Raw genomic sequence first — 16,263 nt, forward strand, 5'->3', positions numbered from 1 at the left:
TATGTCTACTGGATGCTGCTGGCAGACGCGGTGCTGCAGCGCTACACAGCAGCATCCCCTTCCCTTCCCTTCTGAATGGCAGACGGTACAGTAGGACTGGTATCCATCATCATCGTCCCGTGAGAGTTCCTGGCTGGCTTCGGTGAGATCAGCCAGAGGTGCCTGGGCAAAAATGGGACTGACTCCCAGGTCATTCTCTTCTTTAAGCGTCTGTCAGCACCATCCAGTAGACATACAGTGACAGTGAAAAAAGACTGAATGGTTGCCGTGCTATGGCGTCTGCCCGGGCAATCCAGGGAAAAGGGCACGAAATGATTGTCTGCCATTGCTTTCACGGAGGGAGGATTGAGTGACAACATTTACCCAGAATCACCCGCGACACTGTTTTTGCCCCATCAGGCACTGGGATCTCAACCCAGAATTCCAATGGGCAGGGGAGACTGCGGGACCTATGGGATAGCTATGGGATAGCTATCCACAGTGCAACGTTCTGGAAATCGATGCTAGCCTCGGTACATGGACGCACACCACCAAATTAATGTGCTTAGTGGGGCCGCGTGCACTCGACTTTATACAATCTGTTTCCAAAAAACAGTTTCTGTAAAATCGGAATAATCCCGTAGTGTAGACATACCCTGTGGTTAACAACTTTGGTGGCTAATTGAAAGGCTGATGGTTCAAACCCAAGTGAAGATGGAGGAGGGTTTTTTTAGCGATGAGAATCCAGTACATTTTAACAGGCAGAAAATCTCCTCAATGCTGCTCTAGCCTCATCCGGGAAGCATAAGTTGCACCTTTACCAGATGCATTGGTGGTATAGTGGTGAGCATAGCTGCTTTCCAAGCAGTTGACCTGGGTTCAATTCCCAGCCAATGCAAAGTTGTGATGTTTTCTCCCCTGGGAATTGGTTTAATTTCAGTCACATTGTATCAGTTTAGCAATGGAACGAGAGAATCGATGTCCTTTAGGTCATTCAACACACAATGGAGGAAGAAAGGGGCGGGACTACATTAATTGCCCCTGCCCCGAGTACCAACTCCGCAGCGCCCATTGGCCAAGTCACGCAGAAGAGCCGGCCGCCAAAGGCCAACCTCCAAGGGCAGAGGAGACCAAGCCACACGGCTTCAAAAGGTGACTGGCTTTCCCCTGCTGATGCCAAGGCTTTTTCTCAGCTCATTTCACCAACCTCTGTCCTGCAGGGGTTGAGTTTATCACAGGTGTTACCCAAAATTGGGCCAGCTAGTAAGCTTAGGGAGGACTAATGACCCACCAGATTTTGGCAGAAAGCAGCACATTTATTATACTGACAGCTAACCTCAAAATAAGTGGGGGAGGGGGTCACACTCGCACTCATGCTCCCAGGACTGGCACGGCACTGGAGATGTCAGGATTCTGCAAGGTAAGTGTCCCACAGCGCAGCTATGGACGGTGCGATGAAGGTAACTCTTCCTGAGGCACAATGAAATACAATGCAGAGAACCACTGGCCAGGTGGTCCGAGCAAAGGGCATTCACTGGAGGTACAAGCTTGTGAGTGCTCTCCTGAGCACAGGGCCCCTTCCCCTTTTAAGGGCCTGCACCTCATGGCCTGCGACTAGAGATGACTTGGCTGCATCTGGTTGGTCACACTCCACCTTGGGCAGTGTCCATGCAGGGTCCATGCTCTGGGTGATCGCTGCCTAATTAACGTCCCAGACACCTTGTCTACCTGGGAGCTCTTCTGCTCTTCAACCAGCACATTCATCCCACGAGCATTCCAGGAGGGAGCGGGAAGGGAAAAGCCACTTCACAGGCCTTCAGAGAGGGAGAAGAGACAAAAGTGGGAGCAGGGGAAGTATAACAGACCTTTTGAGCATAGTATCAGAGGGGTAGCCGTGTTAGTCTGGTTCTGTAGAAGCAGCAAAGAATCCTGTGGCACCTTATAGACTAACATGTTTTGCAGCATGAGCTTTCATGGGTGAATACCCACTTCTTCGGATGCAAGCAGATGCTTGCATCCGAAGAAGTGGGTATTCACCCACGAAAGCTCATGCTGCAAAACATCTGTTAGTCTATAAGGTGCCACAGGATTCTTTGCTGCTTTTGAGCATAGAAATCAGTGCTGCTCCTACAACAGCAGGGACAGGCCAGGAGGAGCTAGGAAAATTAAGCCATCCTATTTCTGCCTGGTTTCAGGCCAGAGACCTTTTGCATGTTAGGCAAATGTGATAACCACTACGCTACAGAAACTCTGTCCCAGGGTTCTGCCCCTCCCTTCATAAGAACATAAGAATGGCCATACAGGGTCAGCCCAAAGGTCCATCCAACCCCACATCCTATCTGCGAACAGTGGCCAATGCCAGGTGCCCCAGAGGGACTGAACCTAACAGGTAATGATCAAGTGATCTCTCTCCTGCCATCCATCTCCACCCTCTGACAAACACAGGCTAGGGATACCATTCCTTACCCATCCTGGCTAATAGCCATTCATGGACTTAACCTCCATTAATTTGTCTGCAAAAAGAAAGAGGAGTACTTGTGGCACCTTAGAGACTAACAAATTTATTTGAGCATAAGCTTTCGTGGGCTAAAAGCCACTTCATCAGATGCATGCAGTGGAAAATGCAGCAGGAAGATATAGATATAGATATATACACAGAGAACATGAAAAATGGGTGTTGCCATACACACTATAATGAGAGTGAGCAGTTAAGGTGAGCTATTATCAGCAGGAGAAAAAAACCTTTTGTAGTGATAATCGGGTTGGCCCATTTCCAACAGTTGACAGGAAGGTGTGAGTAACAGTAGGGGGACAAATAAACATGTGGAAATAGTTTGACTTTGTGTAATGACCCATCCACTCCCAGTCTTTATTCAAGCCTAATTTAATGGTGTCCAGTTTGCAAATTAATTCCACTTCAGCAGTCTCTCGTGGGAGTCTGGTTTTGAAGGTTATTTGTTGTAATATTGCGACTTTTAGGTCTGTAAATGCGTGACCAGGAGATTGAAGTGTTCTCTGACTGGTTTTTGAATGTTATAATTCTTGACATGTGATTTATGTCCATTTATTATTTTACGTAGAGACTGTCTGGTTTGGCCAATGTACAGGGCAGAGGGGCATTGCTGGTACATGATGGCATATATCACATTGGTAGATATGCAGGTGAATGAGCCTCTGATAGTGTGGCTGATGTGATTAGGTCCTATGATGGTGTCCCTGAATAGATATGTGGACAGAGTTGGCAACAGGCTTTGTTGCAAGGATAAGTTCCTGGGTTAGTGTTTCTGTTGTTTGGTTGCTGGTAAGTATTTGCTTCAGGTTGTGGGGCTGTCTGTAAGCAAGGACTGGCCTGTCTCCCAAGATCTGTGAGAGTGAGGATCATCCTTCAGGATAGGTTGTAGATCATTGATGATGCGCTGGAGAGGGTTTTGTTGGGGGGCTGAAGGTGACGGCTAGTGGGGTTCTGTTACTTTCTTTGTTGGGTCTGTCCTGTAGTAGGTGACTTCTGGGTACTCTTCTGGCTCTGTCAATCTGTTTCTTCACTTCAGCTGGTGGGTAGTGTACTTGTAAGAATGCTCGATAGAGATCTTGTAGGTGTTTGTCTCTTTCTGAGGGGTTGGAGCATATGTGGTTGTATCTTAGAGCTTGGCTGTAGACAATGGATTGTGTGATGTGGTCTGGGTGAAAGCTGGAGGCATGTAGGTAAGTATAGCGGTCAGTATGTTTTTGGTATAGGGTGGTTTTTATGTGACCATCGCTTATTAGCACAGTAGTGTCCAGGAAGTGGATCTCTTGTCTGGACTGGTCCAGGCTGAGGTTGATGGTGGGATGGAAATTGTTGAAATCATGGTGGAATTCCTCAAGGGTTTTCTTTTCCATGGGTCCAGATGATGAAGATGTCATCAGTGTAGCGCAAGTAGAGTAGGGGCATTAGGGGATGAGAGCTGAGGAAGCGTTGTTCTAAGTCAGCCATAGAAATGTTGGCATACTGTGGGGCCATGCGGATACCCATAGCAGTGCCGCTGACTTGAAGGTATACATTGTCCCCAAATGTGAAATAGTTATGGGTGAGGACAAAGTCACAAAGTTCAGCCACCAAGTTTGCCATGACTGTGATAAACTCAGGACAGACAGTTGCCAGAGGGGGGGGGAGGAGTCAGTCCCAGAGGGTTAAAAGGCCCTCCTCCTTATCAACTGAGAGGCAACTACAGGTCAAGCAGGTTCAGCTGAGAAAGGGTTACCAAGGTAGCAAATTAGAATCAGCTGAGGGGAGCTACCTGAGGGTAATTAGGATCAGCTGGTTCCAACTTGGAGCTGCCTGAGACCTTTTTAAACCCCTTCCTGGGAGGAAGGAAAGGGGGGAAAAGCAGAGAGAGAAGGAGCCTGGCTACTAGGAGTGTTGAAGCAGCAAGCCTCCCCAGGCAGAGCGGCAGGACACTCTCCTACAAGGCAGGGTAAAAATACTTTAATTAAGACTGGTGAGAAGACAGGGAACAGACTTCCCCTGAGTCCTAAGGGGGACTGCATTACCCTAGCCGGTCTCACCAGAGCTAAAAACCGCAGAGACTGGGAGACTGAGACGGGACTTTGCCACACGTGGTGTCAGGAGTGGGATTAGAGTGAGACTTTGCGGCAAACCGTCTCGGGGCAGGGTAAAAGCACCCCAAAAAAAAAAAAAGGAAGATGTAGTGAAGGCATTGGTGCAGGCCACTGCGGCCCAGCAAGAAGCTACCAGGGTGCAGATGGCTGCCCAGCAGGAGGCGGTACGAATGCAGCAGGAGACAAATCAACTCCTGATGAGCCAGGCGGCTCAGGATCGAGCCACTTTGCATGAGGTCGTGAACCAGCTAAAGGCCCTGACCACCCTAACGCACGGCCCCCATGGGACTCGGCCCCTGCACGCCAGCCGCTACTTACAGAAGATGACAGTGGATGATGACGTGGAGGCGTATCTCCTTGCGTTTGAGAGGACGGCCCGGCGGGAGGCCTGGCCCCAAGACCAGTGGGCCAGTATCCTGGCACCTTTTCTGTGTGGGGAGGCACAGAAAGCGTATTTTGATATGGCAACAGAAGCAGCTTCCGATTACTCCCAGCTAAAGGCGGAGATCCTGGCAAGGTCGGGCGTAACGACAGCTATAAGGGCACAGAAGTTCCATGAGTGGAAATACCGAGCCAACAAAGCCCCGAGGTCCCAGCTGTTTGACCTGATCCATCTGGCCCGGAGGTGGCTGTGCCCCGAGACCCGCCAGCCGGAGGAAGTCGTGGAAACCATAGTTGTGGACAGGTACATGAGAGGGCTACCGCCGGACATACGAGGATGGGTCAGTCAAAATGATCCCTCCTCCTATGATGAGCTAGTTGCCCTTGTAGAGAGACGTCTAGCAGCACAGGAACTCTCTCGGACCACTGGGGAAGGGAGGCGCCAGGATAGGAGGCAAGGCTACGTACCAAGGGCCCGAGTTGCCATAGCTCCAGGCCGAACTATGGCAGGGAAGAAGGAGGACGAAGAGCGGCCAAAGTACTCGGAGGGACCTGGGGACTGGGAGAGAGAGACTCGGGGGGTAAGGCCCCACAGCCCAAAAATTAATGGGCTGCCCCGAAGAGGGTACCGATGCTATGCATGTGGAGAGGTAGGGCATATAGCTGCCCAATGCCCAAACCTAGAGGAGCCCATGCAATGCGACCTGGGAAATCTAGAAGAGTCATGTGACCTGATAAGCCTAGTAGGAGTAGCGATGGTCCCTCATAGATATACTAGGCAAGTTAAAATGAATGGTATAAAGACCACCGCGTTAGTAGACTCCGGAAGTGCAGTCACACTGGTCTCGGGAAAGCTGGTCGGGTTTGATCAACTATCCCGGGCCAAGCGCACAGGGATATCCTGTGTCCATGGGGATGTAAATTATTATCCGACCATCCGAGTGAAAATAGAGGTCCAAGGAAACCCCACTAAGGTGATGGCGGGGGTGGTCCCGAAACTCCCCTACCCAGTCCTCATAGGACGAGACTTCCCAGGGTTTGGCAGTCTACTTCCTGGAGAGGAGTCAGAAGAAGATAACACTCCAGAGAGCAATGGGGTGGCCTCAATAGCTAGCAACCCCCCAGCCTTCCAAGAATTTGCCCAGGACTTATTCTCGCCCCCTGGGAAAACCAGGAAGACTCGGCGAGAAAGGAGGGCAGATAAGAGGAGGGGAACGAGCATCTTGGCCCAGAATCAGAAGCCTATACTCGTAGGGGAGAGAGTTGGCCCAACGGACGAGGGGACTAGGCAGGAGGTTGGGGAGCCAGTAGCCGGGCCCAGTTCCCCAGGGACCTCCCTTGAAGGGGAGGGGGAGATAGAACCCTCTGAGTTTGGGCAACTTGGAACTTCACTAGAGAATTTTGGACAGGATCAGGCCAATGATCCAGTATACCAGAACATTCACAAAGAAGTAGTGGAGGTGAATGGGGTCCCTGTGGAAGGGAGAGCCAAGGGCCCAAGGCCGTATTATATGATCAAGAAGGATCTGCTGTACCGTGTTGTCCGTATCCAAGAGCAAGTCGTGGAACAGCTCCTAGTACCACAGAAACATCAGAGGAGCGTGATGGAGCTAGCTCACAGCCATTTGTTCGGGGGACATCTAGGGGTAGATAAAACCCTGGACCGAATTCTACAGAGGTTTTTGGCCTGGAATATATGCAGCGGTCCGACGATATTGTGCCTCCTGTCCAGAATGCCAGTTACACGGGCCCCGACCCGCTTAAGGGCACCTTTGGTACCTCTCCCGATTATTGAAGTCCCTTTGAGCGGATAGCTATGGACCTAGTAGGGCCGTTAGAAAGATCAGCCGGGGCCATCAGCACATACTGGTGGTGCTAGATTACGCCACCCGATACCCGAGGCCATTCCCCTACGGAACACTACGTCCAAGACCATAGCTAAAGAATTAACCCAAATTTTCGCTAGAGTGGAATACCCAAAGAGATCCTGACAGATCAAGGAACTCCCTTTGTGTCTAAATTAATGAAGGATCTATGTGCAATGCTCCACATAAGGACCCTAAGGACATCAGTCTATCATCCGCAGACTGATGGCCTCATCGAGCGTTTTAATAGGATGTTGAAGAACATGATACGAAAGGTGGTGAGCCGGGATGGGAGGAACTGGGACACCCTGCTACAGTACCTAATGTTTGCGATCAGGGAGGTGCCTCAGACTTCGACTGGGTTTTCCCCGTTCGAACTGTTATATGGTCGCCATCCCCGCGGCATACTGGACATTGCCAAAGAAAGTTGGGAAGAACAGCCGAACCCAGGGAGAAACGTCATCGAGCATGTGTTGCAGATGAAAGACAGGATAGCCCAAGTCACGCCCATAGTGCGGGAACACATGGAGAGAGCACAAGGGGCCCAACAAACATATTACAATCGCCAGGCAACGACCCGAAAATTCCAGGTGGGAGATCGGGTGATGGTACTCGTACCCACAGCAGAGAGCAAGCTCCTGGCCAGATGGCAGGGGCCATACGAGGTAATAGAAGCCGTTGGAGAGGTCGATTACAAAGTCTGACAGCCCGGACGCCGGAAGCTGGAACAAATCTATCATGTGAACCTGTTGAAACCTTGGCAAGACAGAGAAGTGCATGTGGTCACTATAGGGTCACCCCCTCCCGAGAGCAACCTGCCTGGCCAAGTGGGAATATCCCCAGAATTGACCTCTGACCAACGAGCGGAGGTGATCCACATGATTGAACGCAACCAGGACGTGTTCTCGGAAAAGCCAGGCAGGACTACTGAGGTTCACCATCACATCCTCACAGAGCCTGGAGTGAAGGTGAATGTAAAGCCATACCGGATCCCGGAGGCGAAAAGAGAAGAGATCAAGTCAGAAGTCAGGAAAATGTTGAAGTTAGGGGTCATTGAAGAGTCTCATAGCCAATGGAAGCCCAGTGGTCCTAGTACCTAAGCCGGATGGCAGTATGAGGTTTTGCAATGACTTCCGGAAACTGAATGAGGTGTCCCAATTTGATGCGTACCCTATACCCCGGATAGATGAGCTAATTGACCGACTGGGGAAAGCACGATTTTTGTCCACCCTTGACCTGACTAAGGGTTATTGGCAAATTCCCTTGGCCAGGGCCGACAAAGAGAAGACGGCCTTTTCAACTCCAGAGGGACTGTATCAATACACTGTCCTCCCGTTCGGTTTACATGGGGCTCCTGCCACCTTCCAACGACTCATGGACAAACTGTTACGCCCACATGGCAGGTATGCGGCCGCCTATCTTGATGACGTCATTATACATAGTCCGGATTGGGAGACGCACTTGGGGAAGGTGGAAGCAGTCCTGGACACCTTGAGGAAGGCAGGGCTGACTGCAAATCCCTCCAAATGCGCAATTGGGCTAGCAGAAGCCAAATACCTTGGATATATAGTGGGGAGAGGAGTGGTAAAGCCCCAACTCAACAAGTTAGAGGCAATACAGAATTGGCCCCGACCTGTCCGGAAGAAACAGGTCAGAGCATTCCTGGGGCTGGTGGGGTACTACAGGCGGTTCATCCCCCACTTCGCCACCAGGGCATGCCCGCTAACGGACCTAACGAAAGCCCGTGGCCCAGATATAGTGAAATGGTCTAGTGCGGCTGAAGAGGCGTTTGCAGATCTGCGGACCGCGCTCTGCACTGACCCAGTGCTGGTAGCTCCAGACTGGGAGAAGGAGTTTATCTTGCAAACGGATGCCTCAGAAGTTGGGTTGGGAGCGGTGCTTTCACAACTGGTTGGAGCGAAAGAACACCCCGTCCTGTTCCTCAGTAGGAAACTCCTGCCCAGGGAACGGAAATATGCCGTAGTTGAAAAGGAATGCCTGGCCGTAAAGTGGGCCATTGAAAGTCTTCGCTATTACCTACTCGGACGGAAGTTTACCCTTGTCACGGACCATGCTCCCCTGAAGTGGATGCACCAAAACAAAGAGAAAAATGTGAGAGTGACCAGGTGGTTCCTGTCGCTACAACCCTTCCACTTCAGAGTACAACATAGGTCTGGAATCAAGCATGGCAACGCGGATGGCCTTTCAAGGGTACACTGTTTTGCCGACCCAAGTAGCCCAACCCTGTAGTGTTGAGCGGGGGGGGGGGATGTGTGATAAACTCAGGACAGACAGTTGCCAGAGGGGGGGGAGGAGTCAGTCCCAGAGGGTTAAAAGGCCCTCCTCCTTATCAACTGAGAGGCAACTACAGGTCAAGCAGGTTCAGCTGAGAAAGGGTTACCAAGGTAGCAAATTAGAATCAGCTGAGGGGAGCTACCTGAGGGTAATTAGGATCAGCTGGTTCCAACTTGGAGCTGCCTGAGACCTTTTTAAACCCCTTCCTGGGAGGAAGGAAAGGGGGGAAAAGCAGAGAGAGAAGGAGCCTGGCTACTAGGAGTGTTGAAGCAGCAAGCCTCCCCAGGCAGAGCGGCAGGAAGCTCTCCTACAAGGCAGGGTAAAAATACTTTAATTAAGACTGGTGAGAAGACAGGGAACAGACTTCCCCTGAGTCCTAAGGGGGGCTGCATTACCCTAGCCGGTCTCACCAGAGCTAAAAACCGCAGAGACTGGGAGACTGAGACGGGACTTTGCCACAGACATTATCGGGGATACTTTTCCTGATGGCTTGTAGTCCATCTTTGTGTAGAACATTGGTGTAGAGGCCTTCCACATCCATAGTGGCCAGGATGGTGTTTTCTGGAAGATCACCAATGGATTGTAGTTTTCTCGGGAAGTCAGTGGTGTCTCGAAGATAGCTGGGAGTGCTGGGAGTGTAGGGCCTGAGGAGGGAGTCTACACAGCCAGACAATCCTGCTGTCAGGGTGCCATTGCCTGAGATGATGGGGCATCCATTGTCTCGAGCGGTGCCAGAGCCTGACACAGTGCCCCGGGCCGCCTTTGCTCTGCACATGCCGGACGTGCACATTTGCAAATACTTTAAAGCTCCTGTCAGTAAGTTCTGGGGACAGTTGCTCACCTTCAGAGGAAGCTCCTTAAAATTGGCCTGTCTCACCCAGTGGTACATTGACCTCTGTTCAGACTGAGCCGAAAGGGGTGGGGGGCTTGCTGCTGTGGCTGCCACTGCTGTGAGGGTGGCCACTGTTGCAGATGAAGCCATCCTGGAAGCACCTTCCACCTAGCCACCCACTGAAAATCCTGTAGGATGTAAGGTGGGAATAGAAGAACACAGGGGGGGTGGGGGCCTTCCTAATCTCCTCCCCCATCCGCCACTATCGGCCATCCCATACCCGGTGCTGCACCCAGTGGGGTAAAAAAAATACGGCCATATCGGAAGAGTCAGTTGGGTTCTTTATGGTTGCCCCACCATTCCCCTCAGGACTGACCTGCCCTCCAGCTCAGCCACCCACTGAAAATTGAAAAACAAAAAAGTAGAGGCCCAGAGGGGCAGGCTGCTGAAGGGGCAGCTGAGCCAGGATTGGCTGAGCCCTGAGTAGGGGGAGGAGCCAGGCTAGGAGGGGCCTATAAAAGCGGCCGCCCAGCCAGGCAGCGGCACAGCTGCGAGCAGCGGCACAGGAGGCTTTTCTAATACAGCAGAAAAGCCGCACTTCTCCTGACTAGGTAGGGACATCCTATGGCCCCACAAGAAGTGGAAGGTCATCGTGTTCGGTCTCAGCAGCATTCGTGGAGCAGGGGGAAACACATGGCTGAGGTTAATGACAAGGTCCCCTTACGCCACCGGCTGAGCCATTCCTCACAGGCCAGCAACCATTTCTCCCAGTTCGCATTCCCCACCTCGTCCCCAACCGAACGCTAGAAGGCCCAGCCATCAACCTGCAAATTCTTGTAGCCCTCCTCTTCTGCCCTCACTGATAGGGGGGAGTATTGAGCCTCCCTCCCTTAGGCCCTTCAGCATCCCTGGGGAACACCAACACCGCCCAAGTGACTTTGGGCCAGTAGGTCAACCAATAGGGCTGCCTCCTAGGCCAGGCTGCAGTCCAGCTTCAGGACTCAGAGGAAATGGAGCTCACATCCCTCCCTACAGGACTCCAGTCACGGCCAGACTTCTGGATCAAACATCCCCTCTTGTGCTCAAGTCACAACAGCTAGCGGGCAAAAGACAGGTTTTCATGGCCTTTGAGAGAGCAAGACAGAGCCTTGGAAGACCCAGCAGGGTTTGTGGCACAGGAATTGTCCTCAGATCCCACCAAGACTTCAGCTCAGATTGCAGGATTCAAAGTCCCGAGTGCTGCCCTTACACCATGGGACCAATAGGGAACCCCCAGACCTCTGCTGAGCTCTGGGGTGGATGACCCTGTGGGGGCAGCCCTGCATTTGCTCACCAAGTTGGCCTGCAGCAGTTTGCTGCAGCTCCCAGAGGCCTTTCTTAAACCAGCCTGAGAGGCCAGTGGGCATGTGAGGAAGTTGCCCCTTCAGTCCCAGGCAGTACATGGCCATTCCTAGTGAAAAGCCAAGTCCTGGGGGAAAAGGTCATGTCAAATAACATCTTGGAGAGATGCCTTCTTTCCTTTTACGGGGAACTGTTCCCTTTTTACCTGACCAGGGACTTGAACCCTCAGATTAAAAGTCTGATGCTTTACCAACTGAGCTAGTCAGGCTTACACATAAAAGAAGCAAATTTCACGCAGAAGAGAAACTACTAATGAAAATGAGGGCAGGAAACAATACAGAAAACCTGCTACTCTCGCTCTCTTAGCAGTCCTAGCCCCAGCCTGCTCCTCCATCTGGTGCCTTGAGGCCTTATTCTTTTTTCAGTTAAATATCAAATCCCTGAGAAAACACAGTTATACAAAGCAAAACGAAATCACAAACAGAAATGTCATTGGAAATACAGAAATAAAAAAGGAAAATGCAATCCCCATCACTTTATTGTTTCTGGGCCATTCCTGTATCAAGAGCACCCGCGAAGGTCCCTGTCTGCTTATGAGAAACCTGGAGAAACTCATAACACAGCCTGAACATGAAATTCAACTGCTCCCAGGTGCCGCAGTAAAACCCTTTCCCTGCTGTGAAGTTGCACTCCATAGGATTTTATGAAAAGGTGCTAATAAGTGTGAATATAAAGTGACTGGACTATGCTTCATGCAAAAGGTCTCTTGTAAGGTATCATTACAAAGCTTATAATCTACTGTGTGTGTTCATCCTATTTGTATGACCCGATCATTCTTGCATCTGAAACTAGAAATATGAACTATAACTCTGAGGTCCTATCATAGAATCATAGAATATCAGGGTTGGAAGGGACCTCAGGAGGTATCTAGTCCAACCCCCTGCTCAAAGCAGGACCAAACCCAACTAAATCATCCCAGCCAGGGCTTTGTCAAGCCTGACCTTAAAAACCTCTAAGGAAGGAGATTCCACCACCTCCCTAGGTAACCCATTCCAGTGCTTCACCACTCTCTGAGTGAAAAAGTTTTTCCTAATATCCAACCTAAACCTCCCCCACTGCAACTTGAGACCATTACTCCTTGTTCTGTCATCTTCTACCACTGAGAACAGTCTAGATCCATCCTCTTTAGAACCCCTTTCAGGTATTTGAAAGCAGCTATCAAATCCCCCCTCATTCTTCTCTTCTGCAGACTAAACAATCCCAGTTCCCTCAGCCTCTCCTCATAAGTCATGTGCTCCAGCCCCCTAATCATTTTTGTTGCCCTCCGCTGGACTCTCTCCAATTTATCCACATCCTTCTTGTAGTGTGGGGCCCAAAACTGGACACAGTACTCCAAATGAGGCCTCACCAGTGCTGAGTAGAGAGGAATGATCACATCCCTTGATCTGCTGGAAATGCCCCTACTTATACAACCCAAAATGCCATTAGCCTTCTTGGCAACAAGGGCACACTGTTGACTCATATTCAGCTTTTCATCCACCGTAACCCCTAGGTCCTTTTCTGCAGGTCCTGTTGTAATGATGCAAAGTGTGGGCCATTAATAGTGGTTTGGACTCTTGATGGCTCCTATTAACCAGGACAATTGACTGGAGATGGCTCTGTCCTGCACCATCTGTGAGTCAGGCCAGGAAGAATGAAGGCTTGGGGGTCTCACAGGACATGTGACCATGTCACCTGGTACAGGAATCCATCTTAAACCTGGGGTTCTTCCCCAAGAGAGAGACAAATAATTCCTGCCTTGTACCAAAGCTGTATAAGGGGGTGGAACTGAACAAACATGGCTGCAGTCATGAGACATCCCCTAGCTACCACCTGAGCTGGAACACGGACTATACGAGGTGAAAAGATTGGACCCAGACATAAAATAAGTCTAGTCTGCAAAAGAAGCTTATTGAAAGATCTCTGAGGGTGAGATTTGATCTGTACTGAGTTTCATACTGTATTAGGCTTGGGCTTGCATATTTTTGTTTTATTTTGCTCTGTGAAAAATACAAGGTCCATAGAGAAGGAAAAGAAAATGCCCTAGAAAAGTCTGTGTGTGTGTGTGTGTGAGAGATGGGTGGGAGGGTGTCTAGAAACCACTCTCCTCTAGTTTCTTTTCTCTCATTTCCTGTAGAAAATCTGAAGCAGGGAGCAAAAACCATTGCCTTTTCTGAGGCTTGAATTCAGGACCTTCAGATTATGAGACTGACATGCTGCCAACTGCGCTAAGAAGGCTTGGAAAAGTTTTAGGCTCAGTGTATATAGGACCCTCCTACAGCAGTGACTGGGGCAGGGAAGGAGCCAGAGATGTGCTGGAAGAAGCAGGGAGCTCTGGTGACCAGAGACTTTTCATGGCAGCTTTCACAGCAGCAAAGAAATCAATTCATGCTGCCAGTGAACAATCTACTGGAACTAATAGCAGCACAGGGGGGATGTTTCCAAGCTATGCACCTACTTCCACCTTTTAGAACTTACTCTCCTTTTCCTAGTAGGGCACTTTCCATGCAAATTAAGCAAAGCAAGTTGGGGAAACTACACAGGTAATAAAAACCAGTGCTCCAAATAACGCTTGAATTCATAATCCCAGCAGTAGCCCCCTCTGTGCTAACCAATTGCACCAGTGCAGGTGCTTCTCAGGCCTTGGCTACACTTGCAAATTTGCAGCGCTGCAGCAGGGTGTGAAAACACACCCTCTCCAGCGCTGCAAATTGCGGCGCTGCAAAGCGCCAGTGTGGTCAAAGCCCCAGCGCTGGGAGCGCGGCTCCCAGTGCTGTATGTTATTCCCCACAGGGAGATGGAATATGGACAGCGCTGGGAGAACTCTCTCCCAGCGCTGGCGCTTTGACTACACTTAGCGCTTCAGAGCGCTGCCGCGGCAGCACTTTGAAGTGCAAGTGTAGCCAAAGCCTTAGGCAAAGCTGGGAAGCAGGCAGTTCTCAGTCTCTGTGATTCACACCTTTGCCTGGTAATTGAAAGGCTGATGCATCAAACCTAACTCAAGATGCGGCTTTTCAGCCAAGAGACTCCAGGACATTATGACAGAAAGAAAATCTCTGTTTTGGTTTAGCCCCATTTGACTCCTTCTGCTCGTCTTCTCCCCCTCCCTCCAGTCTCTTTCCTTCCCCACTGGGGCCGTGCAGAGAGGAGCCCCAGTCAGTCTCTGTCACAGAGTCTGTATCCCATAAAGGGAGGGAGGGAGGGGTTGCTCCAAAACATTGATAATGGGGGGAGGGGTGGGCATGGTTAGGGGGAGAAAGGATGGAGAATTAACAGTGGGGCCCAGAGAGATTCCCCCAGATTGGGGAGATCCCCTGCTGCCCCCCATCAGCCAGCTGTGGGAAGAACAACTTGGGATTGCTTGGGGAAGCCACCTTTAAAAACACAAGTGTAACAAGCTAGTTACATTTTAATAAGACCAAAGCCTCCTCCAACCCACAGTCACGATCACTGGAATGATTTTGCCTTGATATTTTACCAGCCGCAGACACAAAGCGAGTCAAATTACAGTTTCCATTCAGAGTCAGTGCACACACAAGAATCAGGAGGCTTTTAATTCCTTAGGTTCTGCTGCCATTTCATTTCTGTCCTGTTCCAAGATTTATCCTTGTGCAAAGCAACGTTAGGCCCTTGGGAGTGTCCCCCTCAGTGCTGCCTGCCACCCTTGGGCAATTTAAAAGGGCCCGGGGACCCCCGCCACCACCGCCAGCAGCACAAGGGGACTAAGGCAGTTTCCTGCCCGCCCTCACTCCATGTGGCACGTCACTCCCGGAAACGGCTGGCACCTCCCTGGTGTGGGGGAGGTCTCCGTACGCTGCCCCGCCCTGAGTGCCAACTCTGCCAGCTGTGGCAATGGGAGCTGCGGGGGTGAAGTCTGCGGGCAGCCATGCACAGAGACACCCCTGGCCCTCCCGCTTAGGGGCTGCTGCCAGAGGAGGGTGCAGGTTGCTTTTGGGAGATGCCCAAGGTAAATGCTGCACCCCTCACCCTCTCCTGCACCCCCAACCCCAACCCAGACCCCACACCTGCACCCAAACTCCCTCCAAGAGCTTGCCCCCTGTACACCCTCCTGCAGCACAACCCCCTGACTGAGTCCAGACCCTGCACCCAAACTCTCCCAGAGCCCAGCCCCTCTCCCTCCCACACCCAAACTCCCTCCCAGAGCCTTAGGCAGGTGTGTGGGGGTGGGGGGTGGGGGGTGGGGCAGGACTTGGTCCCATTCTGGGCACCACCAAAAATTGTACAAACCTGCTGCCCCGTCCAGCCCAACCTTCTGCTGATGCACCTCAGCCCACACCCGTGCAGGGTTTGAAGCTTCCATTGCTTAAACTCCAGGACACTGAGGGATTTCAGCTCCCCTTTGCCCAGAGGGAACCTTCACCCCACTCCCAGCCAGGTTCTTGTCCATGGGATCACTGTAGGGGGGCTGGGTCCCGCTGGATCTTTTCTCTCTCTGTGACAGGCCAGGGTGCAATAACTGGGGCATCTGAGCACCCAGGACCTTCTGTGGGGCTGCCATTCCCCTTCCCCTTCTGTGGTCTCGTCTGTCATTGACTCCAGACTCTTTTCTATCCATCGTCAGCACCGTCCCAAGCCAGCTGCACTCACCTCACCTGGTGGGTGTACATCACTGACCTCCCTCCTCTCTGAGCACTGACTGACCCTCTGTTTCCTTGCCTCTCAGTCTGTGCAGATGGGACCTTTCCCTCCAGTGCTGGAGGATTCGCCCTTCTCATCTACCCTTGTCCCAAGCAGCACAGCGGGTGGGAATCTTAAATGTACCAAGGTGACTTAGGAGCAGAAACCACCCCCCAGACCTTCCATGCAATTGGCACTTGCCCCTTAGTGAGCAGAATTGAAACTGGTGCAGGGAGACTGGTGGGCCACATCCCAGCTGGGCATGAGCAAAGCACCAGGGTGAAAAAATGAACT

The 16,263-nt window shown here is 51.3% G+C and overlaps 1 non-coding gene across 1 annotated transcript; it reads left to right on the forward strand.

Moving 5' to 3' along the window:
* Positions 1 to 805: 805 nt before the first annotated feature.
* On the forward strand, positions 806 to 877 carry TRNAG-UCC. Its single transcript has one exon. It is a non-coding gene; the product is annotated as a tRNA-Gly (tRNA).
* The last annotated feature ends 15,386 nt before the right edge of the window (positions 878 to 16,263 follow it).

Source organism: Mauremys reevesii, linkage group 23, assembly GCF_016161935.1.
Source record: "Mauremys reevesii isolate NIE-2019 linkage group 23, ASM1616193v1, whole genome shotgun sequence".
Taxonomy (NCBI): Eukaryota; Metazoa; Chordata; order Testudines; family Geoemydidae; genus Mauremys; species Mauremys reevesii.